Genomic DNA, 27,457 nt, shown 5'->3' with positions numbered 1-27,457 from the left:
AAACTGAGTGCAATTGGTTGCCATTTTTCTGTAGCACAATATAGCTTGACAAGCTGTTTATACAGTCTGCACTAGTTCATTATTTATTTCAGGTACTTATATAGTGCTGTCAATTTACACAGCACTTTACAAATATATTGTACATTCACATCAGTCCCTAACCCACAAGGTGTGTACAATCTAAGGTCCCAAACTCATATTCACACACTAGAACCAATTTAGACAGGATTCAATTAACCTACCAGCATGTCTTTGGAGTGTAGAAGGAAACTGGAGTACCCAGAGGAAACCCACGAAGGCACAGGGAGAACATGCAAACTTCAGGCAGGTGGTGCCATGGTTGGGATTTAAACCAATAACCCTCATACTGCCAGGCAGAAGTGCTAACCATTTAGCCAGCCACTGTGCTCATGACATGTTGGCTGATATCAGTGATAGGGGCATTAGAGTGATACTTTTTTATGTTTGTGTTACAGGAGGGGGACATTTTATTTCTTAAAGTAAGCAATTCCTCAGAATAAATGTAACATTCTAATAAAAAGCAATTTTTCATCAGGGGCTCCCAAGAGTTAAGAGGGTGCTCTGATATTCATATATTAACTGCAGAGGGGAAAGGGCTGGCCTGGTCCACACTACTGGGCCTCACATTTGTCAGGCAGCTTCAGTAGAGAGGCTTCTGTAGAGAAAGGGTGCCATATGTTTCTATTATTCATATCAATATTTCCATATTACAGCACCCCAGGGTTGAGAGTCCCAGGGAACATGAGCATGATGGAACACAAAGGAAAGTCTAACTATAAATGTGGTTTTTGTTCAGCAAAAATTGTATGAAAAATCATACATATTGTAATTAAAACAGTTTAATACATCTGAGATTACATTCAAATAGCAGTCTACATGAAATTTTAAGGGCTTTCAAACTAAATTAGTAAACTTAGTGATGCAAGAAAGAACATTCTAAGAATGTTTGACAAGAATTTTCATATGAACATTTATGCAAAATTCTACGACAGTAGTATATGGCTTAGATTTACTTTATGTGAAAAAGTGGCCGACTTGTCAAACTTGTACCATGTTGTTTTTCAATCTATATACAATTGGCAGAACTTTCATACTCTATTAAAATTGTTATGTAAATAAAAATATCAGCAGATATTAATTTCACAATAGACCCTGTTATTTGTTATCTGTAGACATAGAAACAACTAAGTTTGAGTCAGATTGACTGTTTTGCGCATGACCTACGTTCTACTTCCAGCTATTCCTCTGAAGCCTAAATCTTTTTTTGGTTATTGCTCTGTGATGGATTGGTAAGTGACTATAAAGCTGGCCACACATCAGTTAATTTCAGTTGAAAATTCTTTGGTGTGTTCATTTGATTTTCTAATGGCTAGTGGGGTCAAACTGAAGTTCATTTTTTGGTCATAGTGACAAGAAAATTCAAAGGAACACAATAAACATTTTTTCTTGAACAAATAAAATTCTAACTGTGAATGTGGTTTTCATTAGGGAAAAATCATAGATATTGTAGGTAAACATGTTAAACCCCTTCATGCCAGCGTAACACAAATATGCGGCCTCACAGAACTGGGCTTTTTTCCGTGGGGCCGCGTATTTGCGTACCTGTCTTTTTGCTGGGAGCGCGCTGCACAGCGCGTTCCTAGCACAAAGACCAGGGTGTCACTGAGAGCCCTGGGTCCCATTCTAGCGATCGAGACCCAGGGATCCTCATTCTGGGTGACATGATTGCTGTGATAGTCTCTGATTGGCTATCACAGTCATCAGTCACTGTACAGCCCGCCCCCCCTTGTTTTTTTTTCTCTATGAATGGAGGAGAGAGATACATTGTATCTCTCTCTCTCCTTGCATAGAGGAAAAAAAAACAAAAAAACTGTTAAAAAATAAATAAATATTAATAAATAAAAGAAAAAAATAAAGAAAAAAAACCTAGATCAAGGTTTGATCTAGTTCAGTTCCAGGGTTAGTGTTTTGGGTCAAGGTCAGGGTCAACAGTCAGGATTTTTTTTTTTTTTAATCGATGTCAGTGGGTTTTTGGTAAAAAATACAAAAAATGAAATGCGAACTATTGTTTCTGGGCTGTACTGTGGGTACAAACAACAAATAAAATACACATATATGGTATCGCTGCGATCGTCAAGAGCTGGAAATTTTATTTTGGGATGTTCTTTGGTGGTAGGTTATGGTAGTAACAAGAAACACAGCTAAATTAAAAAAATGTATATTTTTTTACTATTTTGAGCCAGTTTTCCTTTGATAATAAGAAAAAAGCAGGAAATATCCATTACCATTTACTATCAAATGAAAGCCCATTTTGTCCTGAAAAAAACAAACTGTAATCTATCTGGATGTACAGAGTAGTTTTGATGATATGTACGGTTTTACTAACAGATGTCAAAGTTGCAAGATTGTGCTTAGGCGTTAAGATTTGTTTTACCCTTAGGAGTGAAGGGGTTAATATATCTGGGATTCCATTCAAATAGCAGGTCTGAATAAAATGTTAAGGGTTTTAGAATGAAATTTCTTGACTCGATGACAAGAAAGAATATTCTAATGAACACATTTTCAGAATTTCCGTACAGATACTCAGGTGAAAATCTAGGTTGATCACCTTTTTTTTTTTTTCTTTAACTACTTGCCGACCGCAGATAGCCGAATGACGGCTACACTGCGGCTGGCCAGTTCTGGGTGGGTGTCATATGACGTCCTCCCAGAACACGCTCTCTCCTACGGACACAGCTGATCACGTGATGTGGTAAAAGGCCAATTACAGCGGCCTTTTACCATGTGATCAGCTGCGTCCAATGACACGCTGGTCACCGGGAAATGCAATTGCCGGTTCTCGGCGGCACTTTCCTTACGCTGTCAGATCGTGAGGAAAGTACTTGCGAGAACCGGCAGTTGTTATAGCAGGGATCGGCACCGATCATCAGGACACTGATGATCCATGCCCTGATGATCGGTGCCCAGCAGTTCCACCCACCTGTGCCCAGCAGTGCGCCCACTAACTCCGCCCACCTGTGCCCAGCAGTGCACCCACCTGTGCCCAGCAGTGTGCCCACTAGCTCCGCCCACCTGTGCCCAGCAGTGCATCCACCTGTGCCACCCAGCAGTGCACCCACCTGTGCCACCCAACAGTGTCCCACACCTGTGGCAAGAAGTGCCACCTACCTGTGCCCAGCAGTGCTACCCACCTGTGCCCACCCACCGGTGCCCCCCAGTGCCACCCACCTGTGCCCACCAGTGCCCATCAGTGCAGCCCAGCAGTGCTGCCAGTCAGTGCCACCAGTCAGTGCCCATCGGCTGTGCCAGTCAGTGCCCAGCAGTGCCGCCAGTCAGTGCCCAGCAGTGATGCCAGTCAGTGCCACCTATCAGTGCTGTCTATCAGTACCCATCATCAGTGTCGCCTATCAGTGCCGCCTATCCGTGACACCTCATTAGTGCCGCCTATCCGTGCCACCTCATTAGTGCTGCCTATAAGTGCCCTTCAGTGCTGCCTATCAGTGCCCATCAGTGCCACCTATCAGTGCCCATCAGTGCTGCCTCATCAATGCACATCAGTGAAGGAGAAAAATTACCTGTTTGAAAAGTTTTATAATAGAAACAAAGAAACTTTTTTTAAAAAATGTTTTGCATTTTTTTATTTATAGCGCAAAAAGTAAAGCGCCCAGCGGCGATTAAATACCACCAAAAGAAAGCTCTATTTGTGAGAAAAAAATGATAAAAATTTCATATGGGTACAATCTTGCATGACCGCGCAATTGTCAATCAAAGTGTGACAGCGCTGAAAGCTGAAAATTGGTCTGGTAAAGAAGGGGGTATAAGTGCCCAGTAGGAAAGTGGCTAAAGAGAAACTGTCACCTTGTCTATTCAGTGTCTTTGTAGAAGAGATTCCCAACCACTGATTCTCACTTTGCAAAGTACTCCCTCCTTGTTCCTTCCTCTGTTGCATCCAGCTGCAATAACAAATTCTTATGGATATGGAGGAGCATATGAACTCCTCCAATGTTGGTTCATATCTGCCCCCATGCATTGTGGTGCACCAGCAATGTGTGTCCTATGGCATTTACCACAGTTTTGTTCTATACTGCGTGTTTTGGTAGTGCACAGTAAAATACATGGTTTACTGCACATTACCTCTTATAATGGCAGCCCAGAAATTGTCATTCCAGAAGAATACCAGCAATTGCAGCCAACATATTTCACTTGTAGGTTTTTTTAAAAAGCTGTTGGATGGATGAGGACCTATATCTTTGCGGAAGTATAAGAGATAGTTGAAGCTAAGTCATAATAATGATATCTACATAATCCACTTTCTTTATGAGTGCTGTTGTTGACTTTGACACTTGTCATTTTGCCATTGATCCTTGTTCATTATGCAGAACCGTGTCCACAAAGATCAAAGTCTGCAGGATCCTTATCTCCCAGCTAGAGTCCCAGATTCCCTCACCAGTAACATTTATTAAAGAAAGGACTAAATGCTAAAGAAAGCACAGAAGGAATAAGAACAGCAGTCCTGGACTGAATAAATACAATTATCTAGAGACCCAACATAAAAGGCAAAAGGGGACAGATGAGAGGAGATATGGTTACTTAGAGGATAAATCAGGATGAATACAAAATATGATTAAAAAGGGAGCGGCAGACTGCCAGGAGAACATCTTTGTGGTGGTTTACAGAAAATGACCCTGGGATATTTGTGTTAAAGCACACTTACTTCAAAGCTCATACACTACAAAAGATATATGCGGAAAATCTATGCAAGCTCAGAGATAAAAAGTTGGAACTCCAGTGTGTGTTTCATGGGTGGGCAAAGTTCTGCAGTACAGATGTCACCAAACTACATGTCCCATAATCCTCGGTGCTGACATGCCAACAGACACAATAGACTACTGATGTTGGCAGCACTTATGGTATATCCTTGATGCGCTTCTTCTTGTGGCCATCTGTTTTGGGGGTAGAAATCCATTGTTGGGGTTGGATTCTCCCAGTCAATTACACTTTCCAGCAATAGACTAACAAAAAGGTGCCTGTCAGCACTTTCTCACTTATGTTCATAGACATAAACATGAACAGGTAGATGCAAGTGTGCATGGTTTTTTTTTGGGCAGAATGCCTTTTCTGCCTGCTGATCCAATTAGCATTGAATGTCTATGGCCACCTTTTGGTTCAAAGAAACCCAGGGGACACAAAAATATTTTTATGTTATTTATACTATTATTTTTTTCTTTCGTCACAACATTTTGCAAGAATAATTATTAGATGTTGAGCATTGCTGCTACCATTGGTGAACATTTTATTTCTTAAAGTAAGCAATTTCTCATGATAAATAACATCTATGGCCAGCTTTCGGTTCAAAGAAACCCGGGGGAACACAAAAATATTTTTACGTTATTTATACTATTATTTTTTTCTTTCGTTACAACATTTTGTAAGAATAATGATTAGATGTTGAGCATTGCTGCTATCATTGGCAAATATTTTATTTCTTAAAGTAAGCAATTCCTCATGATAAATAACGTAAAGTTCTAACATTAATATAAAAGAGGTATTTTCAGAGCCCCCCAAAAGACGAAGTAGTGCTCTGATATCCAAATATCAACTGGAGAGGGGAAAGGGCTGATCCATTCCTTACTATTGTTTCTAAAATTTGACAGGCAATCTCAGTAACCAAAAGTGAGGCCTAGGAGGAAGAACAGAGCCATACTTTTCTATTCTTCATATCAATATTTACATATCAGAGTACCTCAGGGTTGATGGGCCAAAAAAACAAGAGAACTGGTTGAAATGTATGTGAAAATTTACTTTATTACAGCTAGCAAATGTGCGTGTTCATAAAGGAAGTCTAGGATGTCCTTATAAAGTGCTCTTAGCACTTTATGAAAAGTTTAAAGGAGAGGTACAGCCAAAGCTCATTTAGCCGTACTTCTCGTGTGTATCACAGGAGTGCAGTTTGTTCTGCACTGCTGTGACCTGTTTTCAGTCGACAGTGGCTAAAGTCCGCTATCAGCTTACGTCACTCAGCTGGTCCAGGCTGGAGAAAGATCCCGACTTTAAACTTGGGATCCACCCAGATGTCTGGACTAGCACCTGGCTCAGCCTCTCAGCGAGCTGCTGAGAGCCTCAGCCAGCCGCTTCCACCCCTTCCACAGCCCAGAATTCCAGTGAGCGCTGGAGGGGCTCAGAGCAGAGAGCGGTAACTGACAGTCACTGCTCTCTGCTCAGAATGGCAGGAAACAAAAGCTTTCAGCGGTCTCTAATCGCTCATTTCTCACCCTTAGAGCCAGCAGGGGACAGATTCAGCATCAGATCAATACTGCATCCACCCAGGCAAGTATAATTAAAAAAAATACAAAACATACTTTTCTTTTAAAAGAAATCGAAATCTCGATAAAAACCTCACCAGGGGAAATTACTTTTTGGCAATTGTATTTTTTCTTTTGGAGGCAGTGATGTGCTTACATTTCACAGGAAGTATTACCTGTAGTCTCTCTGTCCGTATAGTCTAATCCAATGAGTCCTCATACTTTGCTATTTCCCCCATTAGACTCCATCAACACTCCTAAAATTTGGTTACTCCCCACACTGTCTCATTTTCAAACCAAACTCATATGAAGGTTTCTTTGATCCCCCTGGATTCTTTTGACACAGGTGGTTTTCATTTTCTCTACATTTTTCTCTCTCATGACCTCCTTTAGGATGAACTCCCTGCCAGTTGTGAGTTTATCTGCTACCACAGAAGGGATGTTTAACTTCACACTTGTTAGAACTGATACAGTATTTGTCATCATCTGGAAGGTCACAGCATAAGCCCTCAAGCTCTTCGCATTAAAAGGCTAATGAAAAGAGAATGAAAAAAAAGCTTGAAAGGTTAAGAGTGCCAAATAGTTTACTTCTGTAGCTTTACTTATACTAAAATAAGTACCTGTGAAATGTGTATACTCTTTTTTAACTTTAGCAAAACTCATTTTCCAACTTTAATACAATTTATGTTGCTTTATAAAAGAAAAAAAAAGTTTAAAAAAAGAAAAAAAATATTTTAGCAAGAAAAGGTAAATGTCACTTTTGGTGAGCGTATGTACTAGCTGATGAAGCAATACCTTGGTCCAGAGATGGGAACTGTACAGTATGTTAGCCACAATACCCACCCACAATTCTGAAATATTCCGCAGTGTTTTTGTGTATGCATTAGATTATGGGTTTCCCAAGTTACAGAAACACCTTTTCATTTTATCCTATAAATGGTATCTGAACCTGGGGTATCTATACCCATCTGGGTACCTTTACATTTCAGATGGCTACTTCCAATATGGTAGATCATCAGGCTAGTGACACCCTACAAACTACCACTGAAGCAGTTTCCATAACTCCCAACTGTCTCTCTTTTGGAGCCAAATCCACGTGTTTCCTCCTCAGTTGTCACTTATTTTTATATAACAAACATAATGGTGCTTGTTGGTTTAACCAGTACAGTTGTACATGGTAATTCTTCATGATTAGAATAACAATGGAGGCCCTCTTTCTCATTTAAGAAAGTATGAGCTCCCAATCATTTGTTTATTTAGCACCACGCAACATAGCAAAGCATCACTTAAAAAATATGATGATGAATTGCTGTAATAATGTGGGCACACAATATAAATGCTTACAAAAACATTGTTTTAGTATTAAGTGTCTTTCTTTTTACTGAACATTGGAATAATCTGTCTCTCAGGATCTTGGATTCATCTCTTCTGACATGCTCAAACCAGCAAATGACAACTGTAGTTTGAAGCAGCTGTTTGCTCTCCTTTAAGAAGACAATTCCCTATAAATGCGAGACTTTTTAGGAAGGTCAGTTGAGTGAAGGGACATCTTACTGTCAGTGTAATAGAGAAGACAGCTGGTCTTGAAACAGATGGAAGTGAATTCAAATTGAAAAGGAAGCCTAATCTCAGTATTTCTTTACAAATGAAACACAGGCTGTATGCACATAATAATTTCTGTCATGTTTATCCTCTTCTGATTTGGAGAAATACATAAGATATGGGATTTTTGGTATTTACTGTATTCATATTGCGCCATCATATTTCCAAGAGCTTCACAGATTACACAGAACCACATAAGTACCCATATATAAAGGAGCTTGTTGTGTAATGTCACTGACTAAATGCCGCCAATGGTGTTAAAGTGGTTGGGAATACAACATCCTTCTCTGCACCCAATTTTTTAAATATTCAAATATAGCTGACTTTATACCATTATGAATCTTTAGGTAACTTTGAAGTAGCCCATGTTGTCAGAGTAAGTTTTATGAAATAGGGTATATTTTATAGTTGTTTAGTCATATGTCCCTACCTCATCCATACAAGCAAACAAATATGCAATCTAGGGCCAGTGTGTCCTCAAAGAAGTCAGTTAACCTACCAGTATAGGTTTCCAGTTTTGGGAAAAACCTAAAATATATGACATAACTAGTATATCATATCTAAAATATAAACTAGCAGGTTCAGCACTTCCCTCCATTTTAACCATTTTAGGTGCTATCCTGTTTTGGTAAAACTTCCTGTTATTCATAGAGCTCAGTAGTGCAAGCTGAAATGTAGACACCCAGAGCAGTGTCTCCTCCACTCCCTGCCTTTCCAGACAGCTTCATACTAAGTTTGAATCAAAGAAAGAGCCTGAAAGCAAAGAGCTTATGCTGTGCTCATTTGTTACGGGTGCTGCCTGTGATAAATGTTTATTTGTAAAAAAAAAGATATTATTATTAAAAAATAATAAAAAAAATAAAAATGGAAAAAGGGATTTAAAACATTAGTTGAAAAACGTTTAAAGGGTTTCATGTGTGAAGAGCACAAGAACTTATGAATCTCCTCAGCAATTCACTGCTTCTATGCTCCTAAGAAAACAAATAACAGGTACACAACTATAACGTTTTCAAGAAATGGTCTACCTGTAAAAAAAAGTGTAGCTAGTTACCTTTCCTGCCACCCACACTGCTAAACACCACTCTATTGCTGAGTAATGGTCCCATGAAATCTGCTGGAAAACTGACAAGTCCTGAAGTGTCAATCTCTCTCTACAGTTGTCAATTGTTCCTCTTGTTGATCTCAACATAACCACCGTCTCCTTCAATGACATGGAGGTCAGCAGACATTACCAGTGAAATCTACATGGGAAACAGAAGATTTATGTCTCTGGACTTTGGGGGACCATTCGTAGCAACAAAGTGCCATTAGCGGTGCAATTAGTAGAAAAGGTATGTATATACCCTCTTCTTTTACAGATAGACCTTTTCTTGAAACATTTATTATTGGGAAAAAGTCACTTCAACATCTCCTTCTAAGGTCCCAGAAAGACAAGAGGACTCATTTTTAAGATATGAGAAACCCTCTAAAAAAATTCTAATAATTGTTTATTTTGGAGTTGCTTTGGTCCAACGCGTGGTAACCTCTAAACTGATCTTTCATTTCAAGTGGTATGTAGTAATGCTTAGAGAAAAAAAAGGTTTGAAAAAAAACAAAGCACAGAAGAGATTGCCAAAGAGAGAGGGGAGGAAAAAGATAGAGAAAAAAAATGGGGAGGGGGAAATGGGGGCTGGGGAGGGAAAGGGGTACATGTCCACTAATTTATCAATCTCTGGTCTAATATTTAGCTGGTGGATGGTCCAGCAGACTACCTACATGACCATCTCTCCCATTAAAAATCCAGACCTTTCTGCCAAGGGTCCAAAAAATTTAGGATATCTGATAGGTTGGTGTCATCTGAAAATGTAGCCAACAGGCCCAGGTCTGTGTAAATTTAGAGATTCTATCCTGAGATATATTTATAAACCCCTCCATCTCCGCAATACATGCAATCCTGAACAGCCATGCACAGATAGAGAGGATCCTCTTAGAGCGCCAGTGAACTGGTATACCCAACCTGACTGCGTTCTTCAAGTGTGCTGAAAGGGCTTATAGTACACTAGTGCAGAGGCATCAGGGAGGCGAAGGAGGTAGTAAGTAGGAGCAAAGTCCAGTTGTAGAGTAGATACACTAGCAACAGTATCATGTAACACTCGCCGAAAAGACTGGAGAAGAGTATATTTTATGTAACCACTGAGGGATCCTGTAACAGCTAAGTTTGTATCCATGTTCTTGAACGGTGACATACTGTATATAGAGCTCTAGTGTACCGCAGTATGAATCATCATCCAATCATCATTTGACAGTTCCCCTTCCCAGGATGCAAAAGCAGGGCCAGAACGCACAGAGACCTGGTCAAAGTGAAATTGATAGATGGCCAAAATTACATGCTTTGTGGCTGTCGATCAGTACAAAGCAATTCAAGGGAGATAAGAGGTCTGGAGAAAGCCTCAAGATTACCTTGGGCTGTCAAGAAATATCAAAGCTGCAAGTAGGACAGAAATGGAAAAGACTTTGTGGGAGAACAGTCTGCTAGATCAGTCAGGCTAAGGTGTCGCCCTCTGAAAAACAACTGATGAGCTGTCATCTCTGCAACTGGCCATTACTTGAGTAAAACAGATTTGGAGAGCACAGGATTGAAAGCTAGATTAAACCTAAGGGGAGTTATAGGGGCACAGCTAGATGGCAATCCCACCGAGGTGCAACCCGCATAGAAACTTTGTAGCATAGAAGCAGAGATCGGGTGATGCTTAAGATGGCTTGAAAAATCTGACCGGGATAGCCGTGGCACAAAACCCAGAGATGTCTGTGTTAGGGTAATTTCCAACTTCACTTAATCTTTCAAGTTGGCATGAAGCCTCCAATCAACAATCCTGGTTAAATGACATCCCCTAGCATAGTATCTATTGTCCAGCAATCCTATCCCACCTTTAGACTTCGAGAGGGTACGTTTTTATAGAAAAGTAGAACACATAGACTTGCAAAATGCAAAGAAGGAAGAAGGCAAGACAAATGGAATCGTTTGCAATTTATATTGAAATCTGGTCATCTTTAAAATGGCTGCCTGGCCAAACCATGAAAAGTGAGGCCTGCAAGTCCAGCTTTGCCTTTTGTAGTTCAGGTAGAAAATTTCTAGAGTACAATTCATCTAAAGTGTCCAGAAGTTGGATACTCAAATATGTGATGACACCATTATGCCTCCTGAATATGAAGTTCTGTTGACATCAGGTCACTTCTAAGGAGGAAAGAGACACATTCAAGGCACATGATTTAGAGCAGTTTATTTTAAGATTAGAAATAACTTAGAAATATTTCAATTCATGTACAAGAGTGGGTAGTGAGGTGTAAGAATCTTGGAGGAATAAAATAATATAATTGGCAAACGTTTATATTCCCTATCGTCTACTGGAATCCCTTTGATGTCAGTGATGGAATGCAAAGAAATGCCTAAGAAATGGCTGAAATGTCAATGCAAAAATGAGGGGAGACAAGAGGCAGCCCTGTCTAGTGCCATTGCTGATGGAGAAGGTGTTCAATAGGTGGCCCAAAACTTTGACCCTTGCCTGGTGTTTACTGTTCAGAGACGTGATGTAACTGTACATGCTGTGCTGAAGACCCAAGTCCTTCAGGACTGCCAACATAAAGTCCCAGGCCACTCTATCAAATGCCTTCTTGGCATCCAAGAATAAAAAACCTCTTTGCTTCAAAGACATCAGCCACTGATGCTAATTAACGGTTTTGATAGTATTGTCTCTGGCTTCATTGTCTGGGATAAAGCTCACTTGGTCCAAATCGATCCATTTATTTAAAAACAAGCAACTCTTCAGAATCTTTGCAAGGAGTTTGACATCAACATTTAAGAGAGAAATTGACCTATAGTTGGAAACCAAGTTCTTGCCATCTTTTAGTATGAAGGTAATAACTAGAGATGAGCGAATTTTTCAAAAATTCGATTCGGCTGATTCGGCGAATTCCAGGAAGAAATTCGATTCGATGCGAATTAATTCGCTACGAAGTTAACTTATAAAAAGGGTTTCTAGGCTTCAGAGAGCCTTTAAATTAGTGCAGAACACTGTACCTTTAATTTAAATGCCCTTGGAGATGAGGAAGGAGAAGGAGCAGGAGAAGGATGAGAAGAAGGAGAAGGAGAAGGATGAGAAGAAGGAGAAGGATGAGAAGAAGGAGAAGGAGAAGGAGGAGAAGGAGAAGGATGAGAAGAAGGAGAAGGAGAAGGATGAGAAGAAGGAGAAGGAGAAGGATGAGAAGAAGGAGAAGGAGAAGGATGAGAAGAAGGAGAAGGATGAGAAGAAGGAGAAGGATGAGAAGAAGGATGAGAAGAAGGAGAAGGAGAAGGAGGAGAAGGAGAAGGATGAGAAGAAGGATGAGAAGAAGGAGAAGGATGAGAGGAAGGATGAGAAGAAGGAGAAGGATGAGAAGAAGGAGAAGGATGAGAAGAAGGAGAAGGATGAGAAGAAGGAGAAGGATGAGAAGAAGGATGAGAAGAAGGAGAAGGATGAGAAGAAGGACAGTTCTGTGACAGTTTCTGTCTATTTCTGACAGTTCTGTGACATTCACTCCATACAGCGGTTTCAACCGCTGTATGGAGGGAATGTCCCAGAACTGTCAGAAATAGTCTATTTCTGACAGTTCTGGGACATGTATGGAGTTAATGTCCCAGAACTGTCAGAAATAGTCTATTTCTGACAGTTGTGGGACATTCCCTCCATACAGCGGTTTCAACCGCTGTATGGAGGGAATGTCCCAGAACTGTCATAAATAGTCTATTTCTGACAGTTCTGGGACATTCACTCCATACAGCGGTTGAAACATTGTATCTATTTGTTTCCATAAATGGATCCATTTATGGAAACAAATAGATACAATGTTTCAACCGCTGTATGGAGGGAATGTCCCAGAACTGTCAGAAATAGTCTATTTCTGACAGTTGTGGGACATTCACTCCATACAGCGGTTTCAACCGCTGTATGGAGGGAATGTCCCAGAACTGTCAGAAATAGTCTATTTCTGACAGTTGTGGGACATTCACTCCATACAGCGGTTTCAACGGCTGTATGGAGGGAATGTCCCAGAACTGTCAGAAATAGTCTATTTCTGACAGTTGTGGGACATTCACTCCATACAGCGGTTGAAACATTGTATCTATTTGTTTCCATAAATGACATTCTGCAGATACACTTAGAGGAGCTCTGCAGATACACTTTTTGCCGGCTTGGAATTATTCTTATTTTCATCCTACTTCTTCTTCTTCTTCATCCTCATCCTCATACTCTTCTTCTTCTTCTGAGGATGAGGATGAAGAAGAAGAAGAAGAAGTAGGATGAAAATAAGATTAATTCCAAGCCGGCAAAAAGTGTATGTGCAGAGCTCCTCTAAGTGTATCTGCAGAGCTCCTCTAAGTGTATCTGCAGAATAGAGGAACTCTGCACATACACTTTTTGCCGGCTTGGAATTATTCTTATTTTCATCCTACTTCTTCTTCTTCTTCATCCTCATCCTCTTCTTCTTCTTCTGAGGATGAGGATGAGGATGAAGAAGAAGAAGAAGTAGGATGAAAATAAGATTAATTCCAAGCGGGCAAAAAGTGTATCTGCAGAGCTCCTCTAAGTGTATCTGCAGAATAGAGGAGCTCTGCAGATACACTTTTTGCCGGCTTGGAATTATTCTTATTTTCATCCTACTTCTTCTTCTTCATCCTCATCCTCTTCTTCTTCTTCTGAGGATGAGGATGAGGATGAAGAAGAAGAAGAAGAAGTAGGATGAAAATAAGATTAAATCCAAGCCAGCAAAAAGTGTATGTGCAGAGTTCCTCTATTTCTGACAGTTCTCTGACAGCTTCTTCACATGTACAGCGGTTGAAACATCTGTATCCTAAATGGAAACTAATAGATACAATGTTTCAACCGCTGTACATGTGTTCCTTCTGTCAGAGAACTGTCAGAAATAGCAGAGCTCTCTGCAGGGACACTTTTGCCGGCTGATCGGGAAAAATCCGATTCACGCACCCGAAGTAGGCAAATATTCGGATTCGACGCGAATCGAATTTTTCCTGAAATTCGTATCGAATTCCGGTTCGCCTGGTTCGATTCGCTCATCTCTAGTAATAACAGCCTCCAGGAGCCCTGCAGGCATCGACTGTTTATGAGCCAAGGCATTGAAGGTTTTCACAAACCTGGGAGCCCAATATTTCCATCAGGGATTTGTAGTATTGTGCTGACAACCCATCAGGTCCCGGTCTTTTAATCCGGTTTCATTTGTTGCAAAGCTGAACAAAATCCATCATGGAAACCGGAGCCTCCAGTTTGTTTGTTTTTTGCCTCACTGGAGGACAGCGGTAAAGAAGAATGTCGAAGCAAAAAATCATGGATAAGCTGTTCTCTCTCCATCCACCAAGCCTATCTGCGTCTGGGATTGCAAATTGTACAGTTAAGAATAATAGGATACAAATTGTCCAGCAATGTTCTCATTGGTAAAATGCAGAACACCTTTACCATCATGTATATGATGGATTCAAATTTTATTTTTAACTATGGAGTGGAGCCATGGAGTTGGCTCACCTGTTTGAAGAAATCTGAGCCATAGGGAAAGCCTGTGTCTACTGCTGGGGACACAAAAGCTCCACTATTATTAGTGACAGCTTTGCTCCATTTTAATAAGCCACCACACAGGATATAAGTTGTAGATAGATAGATAGATAGATAGATAGATAGATGGAAAAACCAAAAGATAAATATGCTGGGATCCTTGCCATTAACATTAAAAATCCTTTGCAATATAAAAATTGTATAATACATTTACCAGACATATAGAAATGCTCTGGTCAGGATGCCCAAAGCTAATTACAAAGGTACAATGAGCCTAAACATGTCAAACTGTCCAAAAAAAACCAGATGCTAGCCATTGTAGTGTATGCTAAAGTGAATCATATATGATCATATGACACAGGCTGAATAGGAACAAGCAGGGGCGGACTGACCATTTGGAAACTCGGGCACTGCCCGAGGGCCTGGGGTCAGTAGGGGGTCCCATGAGATGCCCCTGGTACCTTTTTTCATAGGCTTTTTTGAGTTTGGGCAAGGACACAGGGGCCCCATGATCCCCTATTGCCCGGGGGCCCCATGAGTTGTCAGTCCGCCTCTGCGAACAAGAGATGTTGCCCAACTGGTATCACTACTTCATAAACACAGAGCTGTAGGTGGGTAATAATGCTTGAAGTAATAACAGTATGAACCTACTTTTTTCTTTCTCTGTGTTGCATACTAACATTGGTCTGGCTTGGCACAATTTAGGTTTGCATAGCTCATGCCTGATGAACTGTAGGGAAGCTGAGAATTACTGTAGTAGTTGGTGCTACTAAGCTGAAATCCGCAATCTTCTCGATCCTACTCAGGTTTTGTGCGGTAGGCTTACCCTCTACACACTAGCCACCAGAGTCACTTGTTTGGTACTGCTGCTATTTATAGAACACCATGTATTTTGTTTAATGAATGCAAAGTATTCTGTGATTGGATGAGGTGGAGACTGTGACACCCCCCTCTTCTCCACTTTGTCGAATCATAGAATGTATTAACTGGAAAAAAATTAAGGTGTTCTATAAATGGACTGGCAGCAATGCCAGACCCCTGGGATCAATGTGGAGAGGGGAATCTGCACACACAGAACCCAAAAAGGACCCAAAAGATTGCAGCTATCAGGGGCATCATTACAAATTATGGGACCCCCATACAGCCGACCTGACAGATCCCCCCGAGTGTCTCCCCATACACTTATAGGGAGGGGGAGTTTAAAGTGTATGAAGAGACACTAGAGGGATCTGTCAGGATAATTCCTGGAGCTCAGCTTTGAATCTAGCCATAAACTCCGATGACCATTAAACTTGTGGGCACAATTCAATCATCTTTCCATACACATGCAGACTCAGCATGCACAGGCATGGAGGAAGGAGGGAAGAAGGCAGAGAAGCATTCCCTACTTATCTCAGGAAAAGGGAGTTAGTGTCTTAAAAATATCCAGTTCAATTTTTCTCACTTGTGCAGATTTGGGGATCGTTACTTCTCCTTCCAACAGTATCCAAACACTAGAAGCACGCTCATGTATATAGCTATCCAAACTGCATATTTTATTTATAGATTTAATGCTAATTTACAGTACAATTTTAAGTTGGCCTTACATAATAATCACCTGTCCCTATTGTGGTACACATTCAGATGGCTGATCATTTACAAATTATATGCTACAGCCATATTCATACACTCCAAATTCCAGACTGCTGGCTGTCACTTTTACCTGTAGCAGGTGTAAAGTAAACCTAAACTCAAAAAGTGAAGTTTTGGCATGCTATAGGTAAATATTAATTGTGCTTAATCAGTACCCTGAAAAATCTAAGAATGCACTTTCTGGCTGTGTCAAGGCACGGTGTGACATTATCTAAAGCCAGCCATACATGGACCAAAATGTATCGGATTCAGCAGGGACCAGTATGGGCAGGCTGTTACAGGAGTCAATCTACCAATCAACTTCTGTACAACCAGCCTGTTGGAAAAGTCTCCCCAACACAATAGTTCAGCAGGAGTGATTCCCCCATCCCCCATCCACACATTCCGTGTGGGTCATTTTTTTTTCATTCAACCCACTGGGCATGCCTGCCTATGCCTGCAAGTCTCATGAGATTTGGTGATGTCACTACTGTTCTGCTCACTGTTATTTTTGCTGGAGAGAAAGCTGTACCTGAGGACCTGCAGTGCAAAGGTCATTCCGATTCATCTAGTATGTGCTTCCACAACTTCTTCAGCTGCTTTTTTGAACATATCCCCACTTATCAGATCATGAGGAAGCAAAGCCCTGCTCCTTTACCAAGAAGATCATCTTCACAAGCAGAATGCAGAACAAACCATGATTAATCAGCAATGGAAAAAAGGTCAGCTGCAAGGAGCCCAGAGGCAATGTTAGTGATTAATCCTTTGCACTCTGCTTGCCTTTTTTGTTCACAGCTTCCACAGTTCAGGTCATTTTTAGGACTTTGTTCACACGTATGGTTGGAGGGCAATAAAACAAGGTGATATAGAACAAAAGTGAGCGCTACTGATAAATTGTCACATAAGCAGCTAAAAGCACTAAGGATGATCACAACCACCTCTATAAAAGAAAAATTAGAAAAGTGCAGCGCTAGATAACACAGTGTAAAATACAGTAAGTTCGATCTAAATAGTTCGATCGGAAATAAATGTTCATAAAGAATCCTGCGATCGATTCATAAGTAAGGTGAACACAGCTTGTATCAAATCCGGAAAATGGCAGAAATGCGCACTCACCGACCGCGCATAGGAAATGCGCATATGTGTATCAAATCCCACAGATGTCGTTATCCTCCAGAAAGGGGTGTCATCAGACGATCTGCTGGGCTAGACGGGCCTCCTTAGATATGGATCAGCCAAGGTATATATTCCTTCCAGGTGCAGGATTCCCTCCTCTGGATAAGATATACAGCTGTGTCTCACACTCGGCTTGTGCTCGCAGCCGCCTTACTCGCCCCGTAGCGCGTTCCCGTCACCTCACACAGCGACCCCAGGGGGTCGCTGTGTGAGGTGACAGTAAAACAAGGTGGTTGAGCTGTGGTTTTACTGCACTTAACTGCCCACCTGAACACCAATGCGATCTCCAGCCACTCAAGGCTGTACACGATGTGGCCGCAGCAAAATTTACACAGCATGCTGCTTTTGGCGGGTGTTGCTGCTGCTAAACACGACCAGAGTCAGTTAGTGTCAGATTGCCCACTGTACTATCACAGTCCCACTATGTACCCCAAAATTTGGAAATTGCCAACATTACTAGTATTAAATAAATAAATAAAAATTCCAGTACATATGCCATCATTTTTAGATGCTATAACTTTCAAACAAACCAATAAATATACGCTTACTGGGATTTTTTTAACCAACGACATGTAGCAGAATACATTTTGGCCTAAATTTGTGAAGAAATTTTTTAGCAGAAAGTAAAAAAAAACTTTTTTCAACATATTTGCTTATATAATAAAAAATAAAGAAAAACCCAGTGGTGATCAAATACCATGAAAAGAAAGCTCTGATTGTGCGAAAAAAAGTATATAATTTTCATGTGGGTACAGTGTTGCATGCCCGCACAATTGCCAGTTAAAATAGTGCAGTGCCAAAAAACAAAAATGGCTTGGTCATGAAGTGGGTAAAAACTTCTGGAGTTGAAGTGGTTAAACATGGATGTTACAAGCTTTTTTATGCAAGTATTAAAATTAAATCAAGTCAGCGCTAGTTCTAAATATATATATGTATATGGTGACATTTCTCTTTTATTTGAGCCCAGTGGCTGCAGCACCACTATCTCTAAGAGTCCAGGGACACCTTTTCTTCTCACCAGAATCTATATTGGTTTGTGTTAATAGCATCTAAAAAAAAAAAGGAAAAAAGTCTGTAAGTCTTATCCAAACTATTAAACTAGACCTTTACACTTAAAATTATATTTCTTTTTAAAGAGAGGTAGGACCAAAGCTTTTTTTTGCCATACATCTCTTGTGGGTCACAGGGGTACATATGCTTTGTTCTCCTGTGACCTAGAATCAGCGCAATATTGCTTGCTGTCAGCTGACAGGGCAGAGATGCTCCAGGCTCTGGAAGGATCCCAACAATATTGTTAGGATCCACCTGGCAGCCTTATTGACAGCTGGCTCTGCCTCTCAGCATGCAGCTGGAGCCAGCAGCTCTCGCCCCCACCCCAGACTGATGCTCCAGTGAGTGATGGAAGAGCAGAGAGGAGAGCGATGACTGACAGTCACTGCTCTCCCCTCCATGCAGACTGAGAGCTGGGTAGTCAATGGTCATGTGATCATTCAGTTCTCGATCTTTGAGCTTGAGTGGGACAGCTGCAGCATCACATGGATGCTGCAGCATAGAGGTAAGTATGGATGTTTATTTTTTTCATAACCTCATACGCCTTCCTTCTGTCTCTTAAATAATCACAGTCAATTTATTGTTATTAGTGGAGCAAGTACCTTTTCTTGTTTCATGTGCTCCCACTTCCTCTATCCTCTCCAAGGCAAGGATAACATAGCCTTTAGTGCCTGCAGCCTCCTGGTATACATGTCACACATCCCAGGAGGCTGCAGGACCAGCCTTCCCACAGTCAGCCTTCTTGGCCATGGTGGGCAGCAGCAGTTCCCAAGTACACAGTGCACAACAACAGAAACACTGCTAGAATCACATGCAGAGAAGACAACACTGGACTTCATGGACTGGTAAGTATGTGTTTACTAAGTCAACAGTTACAGTACTTGTACCTGCATTGTAAAACCTGTGTGTAATTGGTCACATATGACACTGGACTTCAAGTGGATAAACCAGGATGATGCCTGAGGCTGCAGGTACAGTCTTAAGCGGCTTTATTGGGCTATCCTGTCCCACCGGGACACCTGAGTGACCAGCTGGCTGATCATAGAGGCGAACAAAGACCGGAACTGCTCTGTTCACCTCTATGATATAGGAAACCGTAAGCGATGAGCAAACATCACTCACAATGTCCCTGGATGTAAACGGCGTCATTTAAAAAAATGAAAAGCATTTGATAACACAGATCTTATAGACCCCAGATCTCTCCATAAAGATTACCTGTCACTGCCTTTTGCTGTCACAAGGGATGCTTACATTTACATTGTTATGTGTAAACAAAAAGTTTCAGAAAAAGCCTGATCTTCAAGTGGATACACAGCAATCAGGAAAGATGTAAGTGTGGTTTAAAGCAAATTGGAATCATCAATAATTTCCCATTCAGTGACAATAGGTCCATTAGTAGTTGCTACGTCTTGCTACACCACCATACTCTTTGATCATAATTTTGAATATATTGATTCTCTACCTACCTAAAGAATAACATTTTCAATGATTGTATCTTCATTGTGAGAAATGTATTTTATTGCAGTAAGACCTTACCTCCTATTATTACTTACTTCAAAAGACACCTACTACAAGAACCTGTATTCACAAAGAAACCTTTGTCTCCCCAACACCTGATCTATCAAGACAGCAAGTAGATGAAAGTGAACAAGTCTCAGCATAGAGTTGGGCTTGGCTTGGGGCATCTACAACTGATCATTTCTCTCTAGTGTCAGCGTACAAAACTTGTGTTTTAGGGATTTATATTACATGTTACACATCTGAAAAAGTTACAACTACTGTTTGTTAGCAGATGTTGGTGGTAAAGTATTGCCAAAATGGATGTATATAATTTATGGTTTCTCTTCTGTTTTTATATTCAGTGTAATGTTATGGAAAATGTAAAGCTGCAAAGTACCATATTGACTGTTTCCCTAGACCAGTGGTTGTCAACTTTTTTTGAGTCATGGACCCCTTTAAGAATCTGATGAATGCAATGGACCTTCTCCTCAGAAATATTCACATAAACACAACTGCATGCAATGGATATATGTAAAAAAATACATGTGTAAAAATGTGAAATCTCAGTGCTGAATACATATACAATATGATATAAACAAAGTATGAACTAAGTAAACTTAACACACTCCTTTTCATGCAAAAAGTAATGGTCACTTATTACAAAATTTAAATACAATCATCTTGTACGGATTAAACAAAACCATTTTAATTATGCTAAAATCTACTACTACTGCTACTACTACAAGAAAATGAGAATTAGCACTTGCTATTATGGAATGGCAGAAGATGGCGGTTGCACAGAGAATAATTATACAATGGTAAACATGGGCCAGCAAGGAGTCAAGAAATACTTAGCTGTCAGCACCATAAGCAGTGGCAGGATGCATTTTCTTTTATTTCATTCTATGAGAAACCATTGATTGGGATAAAGGGAAAGGCTGCATGGTGAATGTATATGTTATTTTTTATTTGACCCTCACGGACCCCCTGAAACCCTTCCTTGGACTACTGGCCTAGAACATGGAAGATATACAGTATAAATAGATACACTATATTGCCAAAAGTATTGGGACACCCTTCAAAATCATTGGATTCAGGTGTTCCAATCACCTCCATGGCCACAGATGTATAAAATCAAGCACCTAGGCATGCAGACTGCTTCTTCAAACATTTGTGAAAGAATGTATCGCTCTCAGGAGCTCAGTGAATTCAAGCATGGTCCTGTGATAGGTTGCCTCCTGTGCAATAAGTCCATCCATGAAATTTCCTTGCTACTAAATATTCCACGATCAACTGTTAGTGGTATTATGACAAAGCAGAAGCAACTGGGAACAACATCAACTCAGCCACGAAGTGGTAGGCCACAACAAATGACAGAGCGGGATCAGCACATGCTGAAGCACACAGTGCGCAGAAGTCGCCAACTGTCTGCAGACTCATTAGCCAAAGACCTCGAAACTTTGTGTGGTTTTCACAAAGTGCATAGAGAGCTTCATGGAATGGGTCTCCATGGCCGAGCAGCTGCATCCAAGCCTTACATCACCAAGTGCAATGCAAATCGTTGGATGCAGTGGAGGAAACTTCGCCCCCACTGGACTCTAGAGCAATGGAGACGTGTTCTCTGGAGTGACGAATCACACTTCTCTGTCTGGCAATCTAATGGATGTGTCTGGGTTTGGCGGTTGCCAGGAGAACAGTACTTGCCTGACTGCATTGTGCCAAGTGTGAAGTTTGGTGGAGGGGGGATTATGGTGTGGGGTTGTTTTGGACAATTTCATGCTCTCAAATTTGTAGGAACAGTTCTGGAAGGCCCCTTCCTGTTTTAACATGACTGCGCACCAGTGCACAAAGAAAAGTCCATAAAGACATGGATGAGCCAGTTTGGGGTGGATGAACTTTACTGGCCTGCACAGAGTCCTGACCTCAACCCAACAGAACACCTTTGGGAGGAATTAAAGTGGCGACTGTGAGCCAGGCCTTCTCATCCGACATCAGTGCCTGACCCCACAATTTGCTCTTCTGGAAGAATGATGAAACATTCCCATAGACGCACTCCTAAACCTTGTAGATAGCCTTCCCAGAAGAGTTGAAGCTGTTGAACGGCAGGCGTCTCAATAATTTTGGCAATATAGTATATATCAGTGCCAGATATATGAGATATATTTGCGCCCCCTAGACTTTTAGCACTCCTTCTGTCCTTATCTTTCTTTCTTTCCTTTTTTATTCAATTACTTCTTCTCACCTCTTTTCACCTCTTCTCTCTCTCCCTCTCTAACATTTATTCTCTCTTTTTCCCCTTTTCTCTCTCTCTTTTCGTCTTCTTGCTCTCTATCTTTATCCCTTTTTTCCTTTTCTTTCTCTCTCCTCTGTTTCACTTTCCTTTCTCTATCACTCTCTTATTTTATTTCTCTTTTCTTTCTCTCACTTTTTCTTTGTTTCCTTCTTCTTCCCACTCTCTCCCATGTTTTCTATCTTGTTTTCTCTCTCAAATGTTATCCCTCCTTTTTCATTCTCTCTTTCTCTCTGTTCTCCTTTTGTTCCCTTTTATCTCTCTCTATGTTTTGCATTCTTCTGTTTATTGGCAAGTAACAAATGACAGCCACAAATGTCAACGTGTTTCATCCAAGCTGACCTTATTCATGACTCAGATAACCTGTCCCAGTGATGATCAGTCTCAGTCTGCTGGTACCTAGATTGGTGTCTTATTAGGACATGAAGGTTTGATGTGTCTATTGTTATGCACTTGCTACTGCTGCAGTCTACAGTTTCTTTAATATGAAATATCCTATGCAATATTTCATATTTATGCTTTCAAATGTAATTTCCAATGTTTTTAAATCTGCAGTTTTTATTGAAATAATACCTGGTCATCCTGCCATGGGGTCTTTGTTAATGCACTTTTTGTTATAGGGTGACAATGCTCTGGCCCTGTCTCCAGATTGTGCTTTTGTGTTGTCACTCTGTCACGCAGGTTTCTGCTGGAGAATATGATTGGGCATTTCACCATCAAGAAACATGTAAGATTTTAGAAATCTTACATGCCGGTCTATAGGCACCTGTTCATGTGAGTGCAAAATTAGTATTTCTCTATAATTATTGTTTCTTAATTAAAATATTACGCTTAGAGAGCTATTCACTTGTTTGATTCATTTAATGGCCGGCTGCATTCCCGTGGGAGGAATATCTTTAAAGCATCTATAAAGCATCTCATTGGAAGGCATATTGTGATCCTTTACTTTTGGCTATCATTAACGAATTTCCAAAAGGGGAGAAATGGAGAACATACCGAGAGAGAGTGGTCCACTATAAAACCAAAGGCGTATTTGACCACCGTAACTGGGGTCAAAATATCTGGTGAGTGAGCAATTCACATTACACGTTTGTGAGCATGCAGTGAAGATACAGTCACACCTGGATTCTATTTTGATTTGGGACAGATATCAGAAGCTGCAAATATTGTCACTTCATATATGGACATTTTTCACCATTCACTTATATATGTTATATATTGTTAAATTTTTTTTTTTGCAATTGTATGGAGTTATCAGATTTGGTCCATGCATTGGGAGGCATGTTGCAAGTTTGAGGTACTTTATATAGGGATTTTTGGTTTCACAAACTGCAATTTCATTTGGTTTGTTCATTTTGACATAATGTAGCGCCCATCTATTCTATTCTTATTGCATCAAGAAACCTGCTCTAAAATATGCCATACAGCCATCATTTGAATGCAGACAGACAGGAAGTGACTGCAAAGAAGCTGCAGGAAATTGAAGGTGCTAAGACACAACAATTGATGAAAACATGTAATTTAAAAAAATTTAACTATTTATGATACACAATGCTTTTCCAAAATAAATTGCATGCAATTAGTTTATATCAACTTTAAGATTTTATAGAATTATGACAAAAAATACAGAGTAACTGTCCTTCAGTCATTTGTATAGGAGTGACAGTTTAGTCCCTGGCAATGACTCCCCAGAGCTGGATAGTAACAGGATTTAAACAGTCATTCAGTGGCTCATTAAAAATGAGGAGCGTGTTTGTGACTGTAAGGGAGAGAATCTCTAGTGAATGAGAGACTTTAGTTTGTCTGCCAACTGGCATTCTTTCAGAAGAGCAGCTATCAATAATCACATGTTGTACAACATCTGATAGGAAATCAACTACCGGTCTCTGCAATGCCAGCGTCCCCTCTCTGTCCTGTTTTCCCAGTTGTCTGCTCCGCTTATAAATTGTCCATTTATAGCAAATGTAGCACCTGCTATGATAGCTGCCGAGTGCCAACTGCATTTTACATAACCAAACAGTCCCTGTTTCATTAACTCTCTCGTATTAATTATGAGTTTTGTACTTGGCCTAATTTTTTAAGGGCTGACTTCAGCCAAAAAAAATTTTTTATTGTTGGATAGAGAGGAATGGATGGAACTTATGAAATGTTTTAAATAATCTCCATGTCCCATTGAGGAGATATTTGAGTTAGATTTTTTTTGGTTTCCCCACTAAGGAGATTTCCGCTCACTTCCTGTTTTAACTGACACCCATCATCTGGACAGGAATTGAGTGACTGAAAAACAACTCACTTTACTAGTATTTTTGTTGTTTAGTCTCTGTATTCCTTTTGGGTGGATTTCCCTTCCCTTTTTGGCTTGTTGACATAGACGAGCTTGGGTACGTTCTGAACCTGGAAGCCATGGAGCTGCCGGACCACAGCTTTATGTTTAAAAAACAGCAGGGATGCTTGTAATATCATTGACCTAATATAGCCACATGGCCATATTGGGTCAATGACGTCAACTGAATATGGCCATGTGCTCATATTAGGTCAATGATGTCACGAGTATTCCCACCCCTTTGTATGTGAATTTCTTGCCTGCAAGCTCATTGGCCTAGCAATGTCAGCTAACTTCAGGATTTTGATGAATTTGGGTTTGGATTGAAACTAAGCTCAATTAGACAAGAAGTGGGAAGATTTTTCTTCATTTCCCCTTCTGTCTGAAATGGAAAAATAAATGCACCAAACTGGAAAGCAGAAATCAGTCAAAACTTGACAGATTCAGGTTATCTCTCCACACTCTGGGGTTTATTTACTAAACCTGGAGAGTGCAAAGTCAGGCTCACTTCTGCATAGAAACCAATCAGCTTCCAGGTTTCATTGCCAAAGCTTAATTGAACAAGCTCAGGTTAGAAGCTGATTGGTTTCTATGCAAAAGTGAGCCTGACTTTGCACTCTCCAGGTTTAGTAAATAAACCCCTCTGTGTCAAACTAAACTGGTTGGATTTGTGCTCCGGTTTCAAATTGCAAGCTGTAACTGCACCTTTCTCAGTTTTCTAAAAATTGTCAAAGGTCTGGTGGCAAGATAATGAAGTCTACAAAATAACACTTGTCTATTGTTCCTTCATGCTTATACAGGCATGCAAATACAAGATTTGGGGAAATCTATTTTGGCAAATGGAAAAGGAAGAATTTTGGCTTGTTGTCACATGGGAATTAAAAATACATGAAATATTTTGACTGTGGAAAAATTTAATTGTTAGCTATGGGTAAAAAATGAGTATTTCCCATTGGGCCCCAGGATACTTCAAAAGACTCCACAAGATCTCTTTTCATCCTTCTGGCAGGTAAATAGACTTCACTACTAAAGCCAAATAGACTTCACTTTGAAAAGGAACTTTCACTTTGCGTGGGAATATTCCCCAGAGCTTGCGATGAAACTTTGCTGGCTTCCATCATCCATTCATGTTTTTTTTCCTTGCATATCATTGGGTATTCTTTTGAAAAGTGAAATGTGGCAACCTTGCAAAGTGAACAGCCTATTCACCTTTAGTTATAATTAGAGATGAGCGAATTATTCAAAAATTCGGTTCGGCTGATTCGCCGAATTTGCCGATTAAATTTGCTTCGTGCCGAATATATTCGCTGCGAATTTAACTTATAAAAAGGGTGTTTCTAGGCTTCAGAGAGCCTTTATATTAGTGCAGAACACTGTACCTTTAATTTAAATGCCCTTGGAGTCTGCTGGGGAAGAGAAATAATACTGTCAGTCAGTATGACATGCACATGAGTGCCGTCGATCTTAGAATCACCGCACACTTCACTCATTTGGGCAGTCACTGGGCCAAAACCAGAGTGTGGAGCCACAGTGTGGCGGTGGAGGCAGCAGCAATGGGAGGCCATACAGCACCCTATGACAAAATAGAACCCACCAGCAGTGTGAGGAGACCTGAAAGTGGCACATGGCAGAGTGTGGCGATGGAGACAGCAGCAATGGGAGGCCGTACAGGGACCCATGACACACTCTGGACCTGGCAGCAGCATGAGGAGGCGGTACAGGGGCCCATGACAGATTACGGGCCTGGCAGCAGCATGAGGAATCGGTACGGGGGCCCATGGCAGATTACGGGCCTGGCAGCAGCATGAGGAGGCGGTAAAGGGGCCCATGGCAGAGTGGCGGAGCGTAAGCAGCTAAAATTGAAGGCCATACAGAGGCCTATGTTAAAAAGTCCCCCCAGCAGCAGCGTGGGGAGACGACTATCAAGAGTCCAATGGCAGAGTGGCGGAGCAGAAGCAGCTTCAATTGAAGGCCATACACAGGCCTAGGTTAAAAAGCGGAAGCCGTCAGCAGCGTGAGCAGACGACAGAGACACATGGCGCAGGGTGGCGGTGGATGCAGCAGTATTCGGAAGCCAAACACAGGCCTCGGTTAAAAAGCGGAAGCCGTCAGCAGCGTGAGCAGACGACAGAGGCACATGGCGCAGGGTGGCGGTGGAGGCAGCAGCAATGGAAGGCCATACAGCACCCTATCACAAAATGGAACCCACCAACAGTGTAAGGAGACCTGAAAGTGGCACAAGGCGCAGGGTGGCGGTGGAGGCAGCAGTATTCGGAAGCCATACACAGGCCTAGGTTAAAAAGCGGAAGCCGTCAGCAGCGTGAGCAGACGACAGAGACACATGGCGCAGGGTGGCGGTGGATGCAGCAGTATTCGGAAGCCAAACACAGGCCTCGGTTAAAAAGCGGAAGCCGTCAGCAGCGTGAGCAGACGACAGAGGCACATGGCGCAGGGTGGCGGTGGAGGCAGCAGCAATGGAAGGCCATACAGCACCCTATCACAAAATGGAACCCACCAACAGTGTAAGGAGACCTGAAAGTGGCACATGGCGCAGGGTGGCGGTGGAGGGAGCAGTATTCGGAAGCCATACACAGGCCTAGGTTAAAAAGCGGAAGCCGTCAGCAGCGTGAGCAGACGACAGAGACACATGGCGCAGGGTGGCGGTGGAGGCAGCAGTATTCGGAAGCCAAACACAGGCCTCGGTTAAAAAGCGGAAGCCGTCAGCAGCGTGAGCAGACGACAGAGACACATGGCGCAGGGTGGCGGTGGATGCAGCAGTATTCGGAAGCCAAACACAGGCCTCGGTTAAAAAGCGGAAGCCGTCAGCAGCGTGAGCAGACGACAGAGGCACATGGCGCAGGATGGCGGTGGAGGCAGCAGTATTCGGAAGCCATACACAGGCCTAGGTTAAAAAGCGGAAGCCGTCAGCAGCGTGAGCAGACGACAGAGACACATGGCGTAGGGTGGCGGTGGATGCAGCAGTATTCGGAAGCCAAACACA

The sequence above is a fragment of the Staurois parvus genome, unplaced genomic scaffold, assembly GCF_062004578.1.
Source record: "Staurois parvus isolate SC_StPar_1 unplaced genomic scaffold, SC_StPar_1.0 ptg000445l, whole genome shotgun sequence".
Lineage (NCBI taxonomy): Eukaryota > Metazoa > Chordata > Amphibia > Anura > Ranidae > Staurois > Staurois parvus.
This window is presented reverse-complemented; position numbering follows the sequence as displayed.